Source organism: Callorhinus ursinus, unplaced genomic scaffold (assembly GCF_003265705.2).
Source record: "Callorhinus ursinus isolate GAN/ISIS: 27379988/994484 unplaced genomic scaffold, GSC_fseal_2.0 scaffold36, whole genome shotgun sequence".
Lineage (NCBI taxonomy): Eukaryota > Metazoa > Chordata > Mammalia > Carnivora > Otariidae > Callorhinus > Callorhinus ursinus.
In genome coordinates this window covers 3,037,165-3,055,906 of record NW_027397098.1, presented here as the reverse complement: position 1 = coordinate 3,055,906, position 18,742 = coordinate 3,037,165, and the positions used below count along the sequence as shown (strand labels likewise).

The 18,742-nt window shown below is 41.1% G+C and overlaps 1 protein-coding gene across 2 annotated transcripts in view; it reads right to left on the bottom strand.

Annotated features, from left to right (window-relative positions):
* FRMD4A (FERM domain containing 4A) overlaps positions 1–18,742 on the bottom strand; it is a 595,336-nt gene that overhangs the window by 556,627 nt on the left and 19,967 nt on the right. The window lies entirely within an intron of this gene.

Sequence of the window (18,742 nt, the reverse complement as noted above, 5' to 3'; positions counted from 1 at the left end):
GAGGGAACACAAGCAGGGGCAGTGGGAGAGGGAGAAGCAGGCCTCCCGCCGAACAGGGAGCCTGACATGGGGCTTGATCCCAGGACCCTGGGATCATGACCTGGGCCAAAGGCAGATGCTTAACGACTGAGCCACCCAGGTGCCCCATAAAAACATTTTTAAAGAGACTACAAAGGATCGCAAAACTTTTAAGATCCAAAGAGTGAGCTGTTGGTCAGTGGGGTTAGGATACCCCACCGAACCCCTTCTTAGACCCAATTCTGCTGGTAGCCACCAACAACTCTTCTAAAATAAGATAGTCGTTATCATAAAGATATGTGTCCTTTCATTAATGAGGAGACAAGGTCCCTCTTCACACCTGCCCTCATCCCTCTCTTGCTATATACCACCCACCCTGATGAAGCAGTGTTCTCGACCTTAAGGCTTTCCACTCTGCCAGTTCTTGAGGTTTCCTTTGCAAAGACCTAGCAAGTGGGAAGAACAGCAAATGTCAGCTTTGAAAAGAAACAAAATGTTGAGGTGATAATTCTTTAGTATCAGAAATGACAGAATAACTCTTATCCGAGAAGCTCAAAGTGCCTTAAAAACTAACCACAGGAATCCTCCTGAGACTCCCATGGAGAAGCTTGAGTGTTTATCTTCCATTTTCAGATGTAACTGATTCTTGAGATGAAATGACTTTCTCCAGTGAAGTAGGGATAAAAAGACTGTTCCTGAAAAGAAAAGACTTATGCCAACCCACCTCCTTCATCAACCTTTTCATCTGCACTATTACTTTTCTCAGGAAATGTATGACCTGGAGTATTTAAACAAGTAGTTAAGAATAGAGGCATTCATAACAAAGCTCAAAGTCCAACTTCCCAATAGTGAAGCAGTAGCATATCCCATTATTCCCAAAAGGAAATCACAAATTTTTACTGTAAAGTCAGTCTCCAACCATCTTCCAATGTACTGATGTGGTGTGTCTAGAGTTGGGGGGGAAGGAGGGAGAGAGAGAGAGGGGTTTGCTCTATCTAAATTACAGTTTCGCATACAAGAGGGAGTACGTAGTTTTACACTGGGAATGTGGACTTTCCACAGTCTAAGCAAGCCATCACCTTATATTAATAATACCCCAATAAAACAAGAAAAGTAGCATTGAGTTGTGGAAGAAGGATAGTCTTATGTGGTTCCATCCTACAGGATCTTGGGCAAGTTACTCAACTTCTTTTAAACTCGGTTTTTTCACCTATAAAATGGGAATGATGGCAACTGCCCCCAGGGTCGTGGGTTCCAATATATATAAAGTATATGAAAAATTCCTAGCACAATGCCTGGCCCATAGGAACACGATGAAAGATATCTATTACTACTAGTGAAATTGAGTTTTGACTTCATAGCAATTAATTGAGGCTTCAGGAATGTGTAATTTATCCACAGTAACATGGGAAGAGAAATAAAACCCAGATTGTGGTATTTTACACTCAACCTTTACTTCTTCTGTGTGAGACTGAGAGAAAAGGAAGACAGAAGTTAAATTAGTGATTTTCTTGCTATTTTCAACTTGTATTGAGATAGTAAGAATGAAGAATGTGGACACTTTTTTTCCTGGACATAGAGTCAGAATAATGGTAATCTAAAAAATACAATGAATTCTAAGATATACAAGTTACATATATTTGTAGCACCATCTACAATTTTTAATGAAATCTCTAACATTTTACAAATAAGAAAACTGACAATGAGAGGAAAACTACTGATTATTCAATTAAAATCTGGTGGCCAACATCATTGAGACATGGCCTTTATTATAAAAAACAGCAAGCGAGAGAAAGACATAAATGTTATGTTCTCTGACGCAGGGTTTGGATCTTTCTACTATCCTGCAATGTATTAAAAAGGATGTCATGTGTCCCGTCATGTGTCCTTGATTATATACCAGAAATGTAAGTTTGGCTTAAAGGATTAATGTAATTCACATCATTAGCAACGGATAAACACTATCTGATCACCTCTGTAGATGGCAAAATAATAATAATTTAATAAAATTTGACATTTATTCATGGTAAGAACAGAATTAGCAAACTTGGAATAGAAAAGAATTTCATTTCCCTAATATCCTAATAAAGTATATCTATATAAAAATCTTTAGGAAATAATACATTAAGTGGTGAAATGTTAGAAGTACTCTATTACACTGTTTAGAGCAGGAGCAAGATAAGAATTCCCAGTATAACTACTCCTACTCAACATCCTAATTAACACAGTAAGATAAAATATATACATATAAATATATATAAAATATTGTCTATATAATATATAATGTATATATATGCATATAATATGTATATATATATATATACACACACACACATAAGAATACATAGGAATTGGAATAAAAAACACCAAACCTGTCATCACTTACCACTGATATAAAAATCAAAAGAATCTATAGATACATGATTAGTCAGTGATTAATAATGATTAGTAATATATTAAATAACATATTAAATTTAAGAATTTTAAAATGTTGTATGTTAAAGCTACCATCACAATAGTTATACACATGTACATATTTCTCAGGAATAAATCTAAATACCTATAGGTGCTTTATAAAGAAAAAGAGATTTTTTTCTTTTATTCTTAATCTCTTTTATCTGTTTCACCCATCTTTCCATCTCACCTCTGGCTACCACCAGTTTGTTCTCCATAGTTAAGAGTCTATTTTCTAGGGCGCCTGGGTGGCTCAGTCATTAAGCATCTGCCTTCGGCTCAGGTCATGATCCTGGGGTCCTGGGATCGAGCCCCGTGTCGGGCTCCCTGCTCAGCGGGAAGCCTGCTTCTCCCTCTCCCACTCCCCCTGCCTGTGTTCCCTCTCTGGCTGTGTCTCTCTCTGTCAAATAAATAAATAAAATCTTTTAAAAAAAAAAGTATTTTCTAATTTGTCTCTTTTTTCTTTGATCATTTTATTTTGTTTCTTAAATTCTATATATGAGTGAAATTAAAAAAGAGTCTATTTTCTAATTTGTCTCTTTTATCTTTGATCATTTTATTTTGTTTCTTAAATTCTATATATGAGTGAAATCAAACAGTATTTGTCTTTCTCTGCCTGACTTATTTCACTTAGCATTATACCCTCTAGGTCCATCTGAAAATGAGAAATTTTTAATGAAAGACTTCAGAGACTTAAAATAAATGGAGACCTAAATAATTCATGGATAAGAAGACTTGAGCAGTAAAAATGTTAATTTTCCCCAAATTGACCCAGGTGTTCAATGTAATACTACTGAAAATACCAAAAGGAATATTTTATGGAACTGGATGAGCTGATTCTACAGTTTATGTGGAAACATAAAGGGCTAGGAATAACCAAGATGCTCCAAAAGAGCAAGTTGGAAGGAGGACTTGTCTTGCAGATATCACACTTTTTATGAAGATATAGCAATCAGACAGTAATATATTGGCACTGGCTAAGAGAAATAGGCCAACTGAATGGAAGAGAATGCTTTGAAATATGTCTGAGCATATATGGAGATTTATCACAGAAGGGCATTGAAGACACATGGAGAAAGAATATACAATTCAATAAATGATGCAGGAATATCATCATTCCACATGAAAAAAAGTAAACTGCATACCTTCCTCACATGCTACACAAAAATAAGTCCCTGGTAGATTGTAATAAATTACACAGGGAAAATGGTAAAATTTTTAGAAGTAACAGAACCGTCGGGTATAATTTCTTAAAGACACCAATGTATATGTAATACATAAAAGATTTATAAATTTGACTAGATTAGAATCAAGAATTGCTGTTCACTCAAAGCTATTATCTGAAGAAGAGTGAAAATATAAGCCACCAAATGGAGATATTATACTTATAACTGACAAAGAATAAGTATAATGAGCATGTAACAAACTGACAAAAGGTAGTAAGAAAAAGACAAGCAATTGATAGAAAATGTGCAAAAGACAACAGGAATTTTACAAAGAGTAAATGCAACGGTCCAATGAACAAAAATAAACTATTTCACTGACAATAAGGCAAATAACAAAAATCACATCACAGAGTTAGGTTATCATTTCACACTATTGGGTTGGTAATTCTAAGTTTTGATGAAGATACAGAAAAAAAAGGTAATGCTTGTTTACTGCTGGTTAGAGGTTAAATTACTATAACTCATTGGAAGCATTTTACATTACATACGTTGTGTTTATCTTGAGCCCCAGCAATTTCATTCCTTGATATGAACCTTGCAGAAACTCTTGCAAGTGTGCACCAGGCAACATACTTGAGAATGTTCCTGCAGCAGTGTCATACTAGCAAAAATCCAGAACAACCCAGATGTTCAGCAACAGGCCGAAGAATAAACCGTGGCATGTTCAGAATTGAACATTGTATCAATATGAAGGAAACTCAAAGATAAAGAAGGAAGTCGGAGAGGAAAACATACAGGATCATTCCATTTATATACAATTCAAACATAGGCAAAAATGAATGTGTTGTTTGGGAATAGCTACACAGCACAACCACCAAGAATAGCAATGGAATGAATAACAAAATGCAGACAGGTTGATATCCCCAGGTTGGGCAGGAGACAGTGTGGTCAAGGAGGGGTACCCAGGACTTCTAAGGGCCGCTATTTAGTTTCCTACTCAGACTGGTAGATACATTGATGTTTATTTTATTATTCTTCTTTAAACTAGACATACCTTCCACATAGTCTTTTATATGTATGATCTAGTTCCTACTTTTTAATAAAAGGAATAGGCATGCTTTGGTTTAAGCCATCAGGGATGCTAAAAATCTGTGCTTTAAAGACCAGATGTCCAAGTGGCCTAGTGGGGACTAACAAAAAAGGACAAGTAAACAAACATATTAGGTGTCCTTTACCTCCTCTAGACAAAATTAAGGCCATGCTGATGGCTTTGCAATAAATGCAATATCTCTGCAAAGCACTGCAATCCATAGTTCACTGACCCTTGATATAGGCATGGTTACCACACTCCCTTCATGCATAATGGAAACTGGCCCCAAATTCAGGCAGATTCAGAAGGACAAACCCAGTGAAATTGAAGCCTTTAGTATCTTGCAAAGAAAAAAAAAAAGTCTAATAAAGACATAAAGGTTTTTTTCTCTACAACAGTGAGCACATTCTGCATCGTGTTAACCTGCTGACACTATTTGTAATGGCATAGAAAGGTCACCAAAGCCTAAATCTGCCCAGCAAGATTCCCCCCACAATCTTCTCAAAAACGTAAGCTTTATTAAATATCAGCTCTCATCTTATTTCCAAAAAGGCCATCCAAAGGTTACTGTGGGCTCAGGTGTGCCGAGCACAGCTATTATTGTGGCCTTCATTTGCATAGCGTCTGCCCTCTGAATCATTCAGCATATCCTGTTCATCTTCTATCCACCCTGGCAACACGGGGATGGGGGAAGCCGGGGTTCCCTGCTTTTTGTAAATGGGGAAATAGAGTCTCACACACACACACACACACACACACACACACACACACACACACACACTGTATTTTTAGTAATGAGATTATTCTCTCTCTCCTCAAAGTACTAATTCCAAGGAGGGTCAGGCTCTACAAACTCAGGCTTTGGGACAAAATGATGTAGAGCATAAGAGATGAGGAGAGGCCAACACCAACATGTTATGACCTTTCCAGGACACGCCTGGGACTGAGCTCCTTGGGATGGCATCAGGCACATAGGAAAGCTGCCCCAGGATTTCACACCTGCCTCTGAGTGATGCCCTAGTTTACTAGGAGGATTTACTCTAGTTGCTGAAACACCTAACTTCCACTGAGGCTCTAACTAACTGGAAAGCTCTGATTTTTCTAGAAAGTCAAGTGATTAAAGAAAACATAAGAGGAAAATGCAAGCTGATTTTGTCTCTGTTTTGCTTTTTGGGTGTAAAGAATAGGCCCCATGTAGTGTCTCTGACCCCATATATTACTCAACTTTCCACTTCAGTTCCTGCTGCCTCAGCCTCTTTAGGCTTCCTAATCCCAGACCAAGGAATGTGCTGCACCCAGCTCACAGTCTATGGTGGGCCCATCAGAGTCACATGTCACAAGGCACTGTCTAAACTCTGTGACCCCTTGTCGGTGGGGCGGGGGCGAGAGGAGACAGAAAAGCATATAAACTGTGGCTGCAACAGGAGCCATGAATGGACAGCTCTCTCTTAGGAGCTTGGGAGAGGGAGGTGGTGGGCAGGGATACAGAAATTTTAGCTTAATTCATGTTCTAAAGAATAAAATTTACTGCTCAATGTGGAAAGCCTATGTGTATATTAAAATATACATAAACTCAATATAGTAAGCTTTCAAAAAGCTCTATTATTTTGAAAATAATTTCAGAAAATGGGATATGACAGCTTAAACTGGGTCAAAATAAACAACATAAAAAAGTACTTGTGGAAGTGCAGTGGCATGTTATACTTCTCTTGGCCTAAGCACCTCATTAAGAGTTGTTTTCCCTGATTACTATTTCTACGGTTAAATTACTTAACAAGAAGTATCTTTATAAGAGAAAATGCAAAACTGAATCACCTGGCATGGCAGCAGGACTCCTGCAATCATACCTCACCTCCTGCTCCCCACAGAAGGAAAATGGTGCCAAGAGGGAGCGGGTGATGTGTACAAAATCATAAACATTTGGCAGATGAGAATATTTCCTGTGAAGGCCTTTAGCCAAAGCAATAAAATCCTGGCCTGACCTGACAAGGCTACTCACAGGCGGGAACATGCAGATGGAAAAACAGGGACCAGTGCTCAAGAGAAAGAGCTAACGCTTGACCTCCTGCCTCAAGACGTCGGGTGCAACGTGCCCTTTGACCTGCAGTAGGAACTCTCTGCTCCCCCACATCCTGCTTGCCATCTGCTCAGAAAGGCTTTCCTGCCCTTGCCTCATCAGGCCTATGGCTTTGTTCACTCAGAGGTCACATTTCTCATCCCCACACCTTTGTTATCAGCCTCCATCTGCCCTCGGGTATTAGCGAGATCGTCTCCCCACAATGCCTATAACACTCAAATGCTCTCAGACATACCAACAAAATGGGCTAGTACCTCTGGCTGCTTATTAATATAAAATCTAATGTGGAAACCAAATGAGAAGAAAAACCAAGTGCTTCATGCCAAAAGGGGATTAACAATGAATTCCTGTTTACCTTCTCATTTACATTCTGGAGAGATACTACCATAAATTACAAACACTCTCCTCCTTGCCTCTGCCCCCTCTTGGGCATCTCTCCATCACAGCATCTTCCTTCCTTACAGCTTTGTCTTCCTTACTGTCCCACAGAGGAACAGCAAGGAGGAAGACAGCTAATGTAACTTCTCACTCTCCAATTATCTTCTTGTCCTAAATTAGTGATGGAAACATGTAGCCTGCATGCCCCCTTCCCTCATTCTGTGCCACGGCAGGCATTGCTGGTCGATCACAGAGCTCTCTCTCTGAGCCCAGATAACTTCACAGCACTTCCCATCACAGTGCTGCAGGCATCCAGGAACAAGTGCAGAGAAACAGCCTACAACATAAAACCTATTTATCATCTCCCCCTTGTCTCCAACAACTACCGTTTTTTTTTTTTTTTTTAAGATTTTACTTATTTATTTGACAGAGAGAGACACAGCGAGAGAGGGAACACTAGCAGAAGGAGTGGGAGAGGGAGAAGCAGGCTTCCCACGGAGCAGGGAGCCCGATGCGGGGCTCGATCCCAGGACCCTGGGATCATGACCCGAGCCGAAGGCAGACGCTTAACGACTGAGCCACCCAGGTGCCCCACAACTACCGTTTTGCCAGACACAGAGAACCACAGCTCTCCATACTCTTTTCAGATATTTTTTCTCTAAATTGTTTTTCTTAGGAAGGTAAAGAAGATGTAAAGAATATGCGTATCGCTCAGGCCTCCATTTTAAGAAATTATACTCAGAGCAGAAGTGAAGGCACCATAAGGTCAAGGTGTTACAGAGTACCAAGGGGAGAAAGATCACTTTATCCCACACTCTGTTAAACCCACCCACCTCCGCCTTCCATCCTTATTCCTACAGCTCTGATCATGTCACTGTGTCCAGCAGGGCGGGATTAAAGCTCAGGAAGGAGGCTGACCCAGAAGCCGGTGAACAGTGACGTGAAGTACCAGTATTTGTATCAGGTTCTTATAGTTGAAAAGCTAAGATCTTAGCATCAGTTCTGCACAAACTAGCAACAGGTGTTATCTCTCTGCTTTCTTCATCTGTAAAACAAGGGAAATAAACTAGACCAGGAACTGATAGAGCCCAAGGACCAAATCGAACCCAATACCTGTTTTTGTAAAGTTTTATCAGAACACAGCCATATTAACTCATTTACATACTCTCTGTTTTCACACCACCAGGGCAGAGTGCAGTTGCTGCAACAGTAATTTTATGTTCCACAAAGCTATAAACACTTTAGGTTTTACGGGATGTAATATTTCTGTTTGGTTCATTTTTATGATTTCTATTTCTTTATTAAACTCATTTTATTTCATGCATTGTTTTCCTGATTTCACTTAGTTTTGTTTCTCTTGGCTGCAGGTGACAGTGGACAGGGACAGATGGGTTAAGGGAGTATAGGCCAACCCCAGTACTATATCATAACTCCCAAGGCTCGAATGCCTACAACGAATCAGACAAATAACATTAATCAGTGAAATACACCAGATTTATGGAAAGTCATTGGAGACACTTATGACCTTGGCAATAACTATTCTCTGATTGGCTGGATTTGTGTTTGGCTTTATAGGGAAAAGCACTTCAGAAACAGGGAGGGCCAGCCCAACAAAGGCCTAGGGATGGAGCAACATGACAGGGAGGGGCTGCTGGGAGCAAAGTGTGGGCAGTGAGGCTATTCAGATGAGGCTTGGAGGCAAGCTGGGACCATACTGGGAAGAGCTGCAACTGCCAGACTAAACAAGATGATAAAATGGTGTTTCGAGATCAGTATTATGGTCGCATTATCAAAGCTTTTTGGGAAAAGGGGGGCTTCACTATAGGATAACCTGCTGTTCCTGTTTGCTCAGGAGTTTCCTGGGTCATAGGACTTTTGGTGCTTAAACTGCGACAGTCCTGGGAAAATGGACATTTGTTCGGTCTTACAGAGAGAGATAAGGAGACCTGCTTGGAGGCTCTGACTGTAGTCCAGATACAAGGTGACTAGACTAGACTCCTAAACTAAGAAATCTTCAATCCATTCTGTTCTGAGAGACAACTTTCTGGCAGTTTTCATGGAAAGGAATGAACTCCTCTTCTCTGCTTACGCCTTGTTGCAGGTACATTCTCACCAGGACCTTCTGGTGGCTAATTCTTATCTGAAGGACTTCACAGATTTAGTGGCAGGAACGTGGGCATATGGCCGGCCAGTGGAGGAGCTACCGGGCAGGGGGCTATAAGGAAGAAGAGGGAAAGCTTTCCGCTGCTAATAATAATAATAAAGTCTCCCACTGAGGGAGCATTTGCTATGGCTCAGTACTTCAATTTATGACAACCCATACAGAGTATTATTTTCGTCCCATCTTGCAGGTGAGGAAGCAGAAGAGGTGACTTGTCTGCTATTAAGTGTGGGTGCCAGAATTTAAGTTGAGGGTCATCCTAACCCCTACTCCTGCAGCACATCTTACCTCCCACTCCCTAGTCATCATCTCCTCTGTCCTTTTGGGGGTCCTGATCATGCCCACCTCCTGGGAATGAAATGAACTGCCTCAGATAAGACTTGTCAACTGCCAGAAAAGAGCCAGTAGCCTGAAGGGAATTCAGAGGAGAGCCACATGAATAATTAAGGGCTGAGAAGGATTGATCTGTCAGGAAAGATTAGAAGAATTCAATACATATAGTTTGGCTAAGCTGAGACTGAGGTAGGGAGAGACTGGGGGCAGGGATGAGCAAGAAAGCAAAGTCATTACAGAATGGACGGGCTTTCCGTACCCTACAGCATAAGGAAGCACACCTGAGAGGAAGACAGGAGAAACTGGAAGCACAAGGGGAAGGTTCTAGAGCGATCTTCCAACGGACAAATTTTGCCCCAGAACAGAAAGAGGAACCCGGTCTAGCACCCATGCTGTGTACATAGTCCAGAAAGATCTTCTTGACAAGAGTCAGTGCAAGTATAAAAGCTCAGTAGCTCTGTTTCTCTTTTTTTCCAAACGGAACGCATTTCCTTAGCAAAGTATTATATTCAAGGTCTTTCTCTTGTCTCTCCAGCCTCCAGGTCTTCCCCAGGTCTCTCACAACTGCAATTGAACTGCTTTATTCTATCTACCATAAATTCTCAATTACTCATGACAAAGCAGGCTTGGAAACATGAAGGGCTAACATAAACACCCATTTTGCCAGGCCCTGTGCCAAGCACTGCATAAAATTTCAGTCCTTTATTTACCTTCTAAGGTCACAGTAAGTGGTTAGCCAGTCTGAAAGGTTGTTTGCTGTTGTTGGTTTTTTTATAAAAGATTTTATTTATTTATTTGAGAGAGAGTGAGTGTGCGCATGAGCGGGGGGAGGGGCAGAGCAAGAGGGAGAAACAGACTCCCCACTGATCAGAGAGTCCGACTCGGGGCTCCCAGGACTCTGGATCATGACCCAAGCCAAAGGCAAATGCTTAACTGACTGAGCCACCCAGGTGCCCCTGTTTGTTGTTTGTTTGTTTTTTTTAAATCAGCCTCAAACTATAATTATTTGTTTCTTAGGTCATTGTATGAGCCCAGCACTGTGCTAAAAGCTAGCCAGGTATTGGTGCCCAAGGCAGGCTTGGGCCCTGGCCTCATGGGATATATAATCCAATGAGAAAGACAGATATTAATGTGATACTTGCTCAAGTCATTGATGACAAATGGAGTGAAATACTATAAAGGAAAAGAATGTAGTGTAGAAAAATAAAAAAGACAGCTCGGTCTGAGGGGAAAGAAAGTCTTCCCTGAAGAAAAGATGGGGAAACTGAGGCCTGGATATTAAGTAGGGAGTGAGGTGCCATGCAGTGAAGAACTACCTTTACCCAAAAAGAGGTCTTGCCTTTGCCCTCAGCTACTGGGGGGTGATCTCCAGGCCGCTGGACTGTCATGCTCAATAGTAGTGCCTTTGTTTGCCTGTGGGCTTTGGCCACTGGACAGTCTAGCAATATGATTATGATGTGGGCTTGGGGCCACACTGTGTTAGTTCTACCTCTGGAAGCACTGGAGACTAAAGGTCAGCCATGTGGGAAATATGTGACTGAGCCCCAGTATAACCTCTGCATGCCAATGGTTCATGTGATCTGCCCCAGCTGGTGATACTCTGTGCTGTTGTTGAACATCAATACCAAAAGAGCAGAGCTGTCCTGAGACCACAAAAAGGACAACAGAATATGATCCAGCAATCCCACTTCCGGATATACAGTCAGAAGTACTGAAATCGGGATCTTGTAGAGATACTGGCACTACCATGTTTATGGCAGCATTAGTCACGATAGCCAAGATATGAAAACAACCTAAATGTCCATTAATGAATGAACGGATAACGAAGATGTGACATATATTTATACACACACACATGAGTATTATTCAGCCATGAGAAAGAAGGAAATTCTGTCATTTATGACAACTGGGGTGAATCTTGAGGGCATTACCCTAAGTGAAATAAGTCAGACAGAGAAAGACAAATACTGTATGATATTACTCATGTGTGGAATAAAAGAAAAACAAAAAACCTCAGAGAAACAGAGTAGAGTGGTTCCAGGAGCTGGGGGGTGGGAAAAACGAAGAGATGTTGGTTAAAGGGTACAAATTTCCAATTACAAGATGAACAAGTTTTGCGAGCTAATGTACAGCATGGTGATTATAGCTAATAAAACTGTATTATATACTTGAAACTTGCTAAGAGACTAGATCTTAAATGTTCTCACCACAAAAAAAGAAATGTAACTATGCAAGAGGATGGAAGCATTAGCTAACACTATGGTGGTGATCGTTTTGCAATATATAAAAAGGTATCAAATCAACACCTTGTACACATTGAACTTACACAATGCTGTATGTAATTAAATCTCAATAAAGCTCTCGGGGGTGGGGAGAGGGAGAACAAGGGAAGCTCCACATCTGGTACCTTTCCTGGACCCTGCTCTATGTGCTTCTTCCCTTGGCTGGTTTTCATCTGTTTCCTTTCGCTGTAATAAGCCACAACTATAAGTAAAAGAGGTTGCAGTGAGTTCTGTGAGTCCTACTACAGAATTATTGAAATGGAGTGTGATTTGGGGAACACTTTGAATTTGCAATTCCTGTGAGAATTGGGATGGCCTGTTGTGGGGACTGTCCCTCTCCCAGGTGCCAAAAGACGAGAAGTCCCCGAGGCAGAGAGCAGAGTGTGAGACAGATGCCTCCTTTTTTACTTTTAGTATTGGGTGACTTTGCACTTAATAGCCATAACTGTTTTCTGTATGTACCCCCAAGCCTCACTCTTACTCAACTGACTTAATATTGACTACGATAAAAAAATACTCAGTGCCTAGTGAATTCTATCATTTTTTGACTTTCTACAATCTCAAGACTTATTAATAAAACCACATTCACTGTACATTTTTTATTTTGCTGTAAGAAAACATCTTCATGTTTCTAACATACTTTAGAAATGCTAAATTCACAATGGATCAGAAAAGATTTACAGGCAGTAAAATCGATAAGGTAATTCAAAAGGGGGAACTGAGCCAATTATTTAAAAATAGCAGCTAGAAATTGTCTGGAGAAGTAGGAGGTAGAATCCTGAATGATTGCGTGTAGGTTTGAAAGAACTCAGTGAGTAGCCAAAGCAGGGCATCAGCTGACCCAGGGTTGCCAGTCAGGAAAGGCTTCAGAGAGGAAAGTAATTCCCAGGAGTGCTTCCCAGACATATGTGGGGAAACACCACAGTGAAGTGGTTGCTTCCAAGGCCAAGTGGCTATAGAACAGACCTCACCAAGGAGGAAAAGCTTTGACTTTTACTCGGTGCATCAGGTGATTGTTCTTCTTAAGTCCCTTTATGGATTCCCATCCTCTCCGAACTTCTCCTTAGACACTCGTTTCCCTCTAAAATTCTTTTGACTCCTCGTTTGCCTGGAGCCTGTTCTAGGACAATGACAGATCTTGGCCACCAGAAGCTGAACTAGCTGGCTTGGGGGTGGGGGTGGGGACATGACATAACCATTAAAAAACAAACTTATGTGTTATGCAGAGTCAAACTGGATTGGGTAAATGAGCCACATAGTGAAACCTGCCTGCCTGCATGTGATATATTCACAGAGATCTTCTCACTTTGTAATAAAGAACCTTTATTCAAAAAGAACATAATGGTTAAGAAGATGGGCTCTGGAGTCAGACTCTAGATTCCAACTCTGCCACAGACCACCTTGAACAAAGTACTACACTATGTCGTGCCTCCAGTAAATAATGGAAATAATAATAGGCCGGCCCTATAGGTTTTTGTGGGGCTTAAATTACTTAACACATATGGACTTCGTAGAACAGTGCTTAGCACATAATCACTATTCAATAAACGGTTAAGCAATTATTATGCCATATCCCATGGCAACACAATTAGAGTTTCAGAGTACTGGCAATTTTAAAAAATCTTCCTCCAACCCCGTGATTCTAATGGGTAACCAGGGTTGAGAACCACTGGTCTAGAGTCTACCCAACCACTTCTCAAATTTTAATGTGCTCAGGAATCATTCACAGGGGGTTCTTGTTGAAATGCTGATTCTTATTCAGTAGGTCAGGGTGAGACCCAAGATTCTGCATTTTTATAAGCTCCCAGGTGATGATGCCGTTGTTGGTCAGTGGACTATGGATGCTAGGATCTGGCAACACAGGGAGTGCTTAGAGAGAAACCCAAAGTGGGTGCAGAGTAATTGCGAGTTGGCTTCTGGGGCCTTGGACTGGGAAGTGTGCCTTGATCCTAAGCCCTACTGGACGAGATGGAAGAAGCACTGAAATCCATCACGTGCTTCTCAGGATGGTCAGGACTCTGGGGTAGGTCTGAGGTTGCACACATGGGCAATTCATGAATTCAGCTGTGCAGGGCTGGGCAGCAGAGACCGGCTGACACAGGCAGCATTTGTAGTCGGAATGAAGAGATCTAAGACTTCAAAGTAAAAAGGCAGAGGAACTAGGTATGCAGTAGCAACCATTTTTCCTCCCCTCTCCCCTGACAGCCATCATTCAATGAATTCGACTGCTCTAGGTACTTGCACAGGGGTGGAATCACACAATACTTGTCATTTTGTGACTGGCTTATCTCACACAGCATAATGTCGTCAAGGTTTATCCATATTGTAGCAGATGTCAGAATTCCTTACTTTTTAAAGCTGAATAGTATTCCATCGTGTGTTTACACCACATTTTGTTTGCCCATTCTTCTGCCGATAACACTTGCGTTGCTTCCACCTGTTGGCAGGTGTGAAGAATGCTGCTGTGAACATGAGTGTCCGAATATCACCTTGATACCCTGCTTTCAATTCTTTTGGGTATATATCTACAAATGGAATTGCTCGATCCTATAGTTATTCTATTTTTAGCTTTTTGAGGAACTGCCACACTGTTTTCCACAGCAGCTGTACCATTTTACATTCCCATCAACAGTGCACGAGAATTCCAATTTTTCCATTCTCGCCAACACTTGTTTTCTTTTTTTTTTTTTAATAGTAGCCATTCTAATGAATGTTAGGTTATATCTCATTGTGGTTTTGACTTGCATTCCTTAATGATTTGTGATGCTGACAGCAGTAGTTTTAATAAAAATGGATAATATCCCTCTCAGCATTTATAGGCAGCATCTCATCACTTACCACTCATGAGTGTGAGTCCTAACTTCCAGCTAGGCTGAGACTGCATCAATTAGGGAGACATGCCATTTTTCTCCTGCGGCCTCAAGAACATGTTGAGTCCAGCTAAGCCAGAGTGTCTGCTCTGTTCATTAATACTACGGTAGTCACGGGCGCCTGGGTGGCTCAGATGGTTAAGCGTCTGCCTTCGGCTCAGGTCATGATCCCAGGGTCCTGGGATCGAGTCCCGCATCGGGCTCCCTGCTCCTTGGGAGGCTGCTTCTCCCTCTGCCTCTCTCTCTCTCTTCTCTCATGAATAAATAAATAAAATCTTTAAAAAAATAAAAAAATAAAAAATAAATACCACTCTCTGTGTCCCACCAGACCTTCTCCTCAGTCACTGCTACCTACTTAAAAAAAACTCTGCCTATGGGCTTTTGTGCCTGGCAGTGGGAGAATCCTCTTTCCCCACGGAGCATATTGAAAGTGCTGAAGAATGAATGACCCCAGAACAGCCCTTCACCAGTGATGAATGGAGAGCTGGTAGATCAATACCCCAGCTGCCTCTCCCAATGTTGGGATAACTCCAAAGTGCCCTCCACACTGCCTCCAAGAGTTTCCCCATTGAGTGGCAGCTGCTCATCATGAAAACTGGTTTGACAATGCCTCCTTTTCTAGCTGCCTTTCCTTCCCTGCCTTATTTCCCCACTTCCCCACAAGTATTTCCTCAAATCACCTCCTAAATAAACAATCCATACTCCAATCCTTGCCTCAGGGTCTGTTTCTGGGGGAACTCAAATCAATAAAGGCAATATTGTATTTCTTTCAGCTACAAATACTTGTAAACTGCACATGGCTAATCTTGGTTGGCATGAAAAAAGCTAAAGATGATTAGGTTTGTGAAAATGCTCAAGAGAGTCTATTCCTTTTCTTTAACCAACCTACCAGGTTCCATTTTTGGCATTTCTTCAAAATATGCATGTGTCTGAAGGAGATTCATATGTCCCATACACTTACCTCTAATACTTCAAGGTAGCATACTGCACACTGGAAACTGATGAAAAATAGCAAAGCAGTTGAGTTTACATATTTAAGTAATAGAGTTTGTACCTTTTCCTATTACAAATATTTGAGTTCTGAGTACAATAATGTGGCATGTATTAGAACTCTCATATATCTCATGCCAAGGAAACATCTTCATAGAGTTTAATTCTAGTAATAAGGTAACACATTTAGTAATCATGGAATCCTGAATGCCAGATGTTCTCTCTCTGCAGAGTTCCCCTTGGTAGTTAGCTATACCTTCATAAATATCTGGTTCATAACTGTTACATAGAGAATGAGACTATGGAAAGCAACTGTTATATGAGAAACATAAAAGTTCTTCCTGAAGAGAATTATATTCATGTTTTAAAGCAGGAGAGTGAAAATTAAAATTAGCCAAGTTCAAAATGAAAAAGAAGGAAAGGAGATGGGAAATGTCTGTTCCTGACACTGAGCAGTCATCAGTGCTATCCTTGTGGGAAAGTAAACTTTTACCCAAGAGAAACCCAGTGGCTGCTCTAAGCAGGAGACAGAAATAATAACCAGTTAGTGCTTCTAATGTAGCAAACAGCTGAGCAAACTGAGAAGACATAGGAAAGATCCAATGTTCCCTTTCAAGGTTATGGCCATTATAATAGCAGACAATGGTAACATTCAACCAATTCCAAATTTCAGGATGGGGTACACAGGATCAGAGGCATCTGCTCATTTTCTCCATGGCAAAGAGTTAAGGGAGTCTGTTCTGATATTTTTAATATAAATCCATAATTTGAATCTATGCCCCTAGGGGGAAGCACATGTTACAAAAAAGTACCAATATAGAAGTAACAATTAATAAACATTCAGTAGAGTCTCCTCTGTTTAAGGGGCAGTGGTTAAAATTTTTATTTTCAATTTCTCCAGCTCTTTAAAAGGTAAAATGATTTGTCCATTATTCAAAAGCCATGATTTTACTTTATACACATGAAACTCTGAACCCAAAGCAATTTCAGGGTGTATATGTGGGGGCAGAGGAGGGAGGGGGGTGGGGGAGCCAGGGAGAATGACCAAAAACATTTAGCAAAAATCATAACCCTTTAAAGACAAAAATTTTGGCTTCTAGTAAGACCCTACTCTTATGACTAATGCAGCAGCCAGGAAAAAACAAAATACCTGAAATGTGATCATGTTGGTAAAAGGCAAAATGCTTTTGCTATTTACAAATTCATTGACACTTATTAGCCATTAACATGGTTTATTAATTTTCTTTCTTAGTTTCTGACTTCTGACATTTCTCTTTGACAAAACATCTGCATCCATTTGTCACTAGAAACAAAACACACCTCATTAAGCTACTGCTTTGAACCCAATAATGAATCAGGCACAATTACACAAAGAAGACAAAAATCAACACATCAGGTAGGGGCTGGGTCTTGCAGGGCTGTGTTACCCAGTTGTCACGGACTGAAAGCTTATGTCTCCCAATTTATATGCTGAGGCCCTAACCCCTAAAGTGACTATATTTGAAGATGCGGCTTTCATGGAAGTAATCACGGTGAAATGAGATTGTAAGGGTAGGGCCCTAATCTGGTGGGATTAGCATATTTACACGAAGAGGAGAGGCCAAGAGCCCTCTTACTCTCTCCCAGCCCCGTGAGGACGAGGACGGCACAGGGAGAAGGCACCACCTGCAAGCCAAGAGTTCTCACCAGAAACTCAATGTCTGACACCTTGACCTTGGGCTTCTAGCCTCCAGAACCGTGAACAATAAATTTCTGTTAGTTAAAGCACCCCCAGTCTGTGATACTTTGTTATGACAGCCTGAACTAATATACCAATCAAGGAAAATGGCCCCGGGTGAGAACTCACTCTCCCCAAAAATGAGTCAAGAAAAGAAAAAGAGCATGAGTATAAGACACCTTCTACTTGTTCTGGTCTGAGGTTGTCACTAGTGTTATTTACACAGTGCTTTTGGAATCTATCTTGGGGGCACCTGGGTGGCTCAGTTGGTTAAGCATCTGCCTTCAGCTCAGGTCATGATCCCAGGGTCCTGGGATCGAGTCCCGCATCGGGCTCCCTGCTCAGCAGGGAGTCCGCTTCTCCCTCTCCCTCTCCCTCTGCCTCTCCCCCACCCCAGCTTGTGCGCTCTCTCTCTCTCTCTCTCTCTCTCGCTCACTCTCTCTCAGATAAATAATAAAATCTTTAAAAAAAAAAAAGGAATCTATCTTGAAGAGCAAATGCTAAACCTATTTCTTCTGCTTTTAATTCCACACCTCCCAGAGCCGGAACTACAAATCCTATTGTCTTATCCTTTGTCCCTCCTGTGGGGGTGAGAAAACACCTCTCTCAGCGGCTACATCTGTTCCAATAACTACAGAAGAAAGCCCAAAGGGAAGAAACAAAAGGGATTCCTTCCCAGAGTGACAACTTGTATGGCAGGGGCCACTGACTTCACTGAGGTTCAGGTTCTTTCAGAAAAAAGGAGAAAATGTGGGAGAGATTCCATGGGCAGTTTTTGTTTAGCAATATTTATTTGCCTTCCCAAACTCCAGAGAACATAAGGAATTAGTCTTATGGAGCCTTAGGTTGGAGCATACTGTCTGGGTAGGAAAGACATATTTGCCTTCATCTTAGAATCAGCTCTAGTCCTGGTTCCGAGTTCTTTCCTGGAGTCCTGACTCCCAATTCCTCACTTCTCCTCTACGCAGGATTCATTACAAGTCACAGGTTAAAGCCAGGGGCAAAACCTGTGGTAGAAGGTATTCAAGATGCATCCAACACAGTTTCTCCTTGCCCAATCAACAGACTTTGACACATAATCAAGGGAAGAGGTGATTTTTCAGGGTTCTGAAGCTCAGTCTTTCAAACTAGGGGAACTTGCTCCATGAAATTTCATTTTCTAATCATTTAGCCAGGGTTAAATGCAGTTATTTTTGAATAGCATTC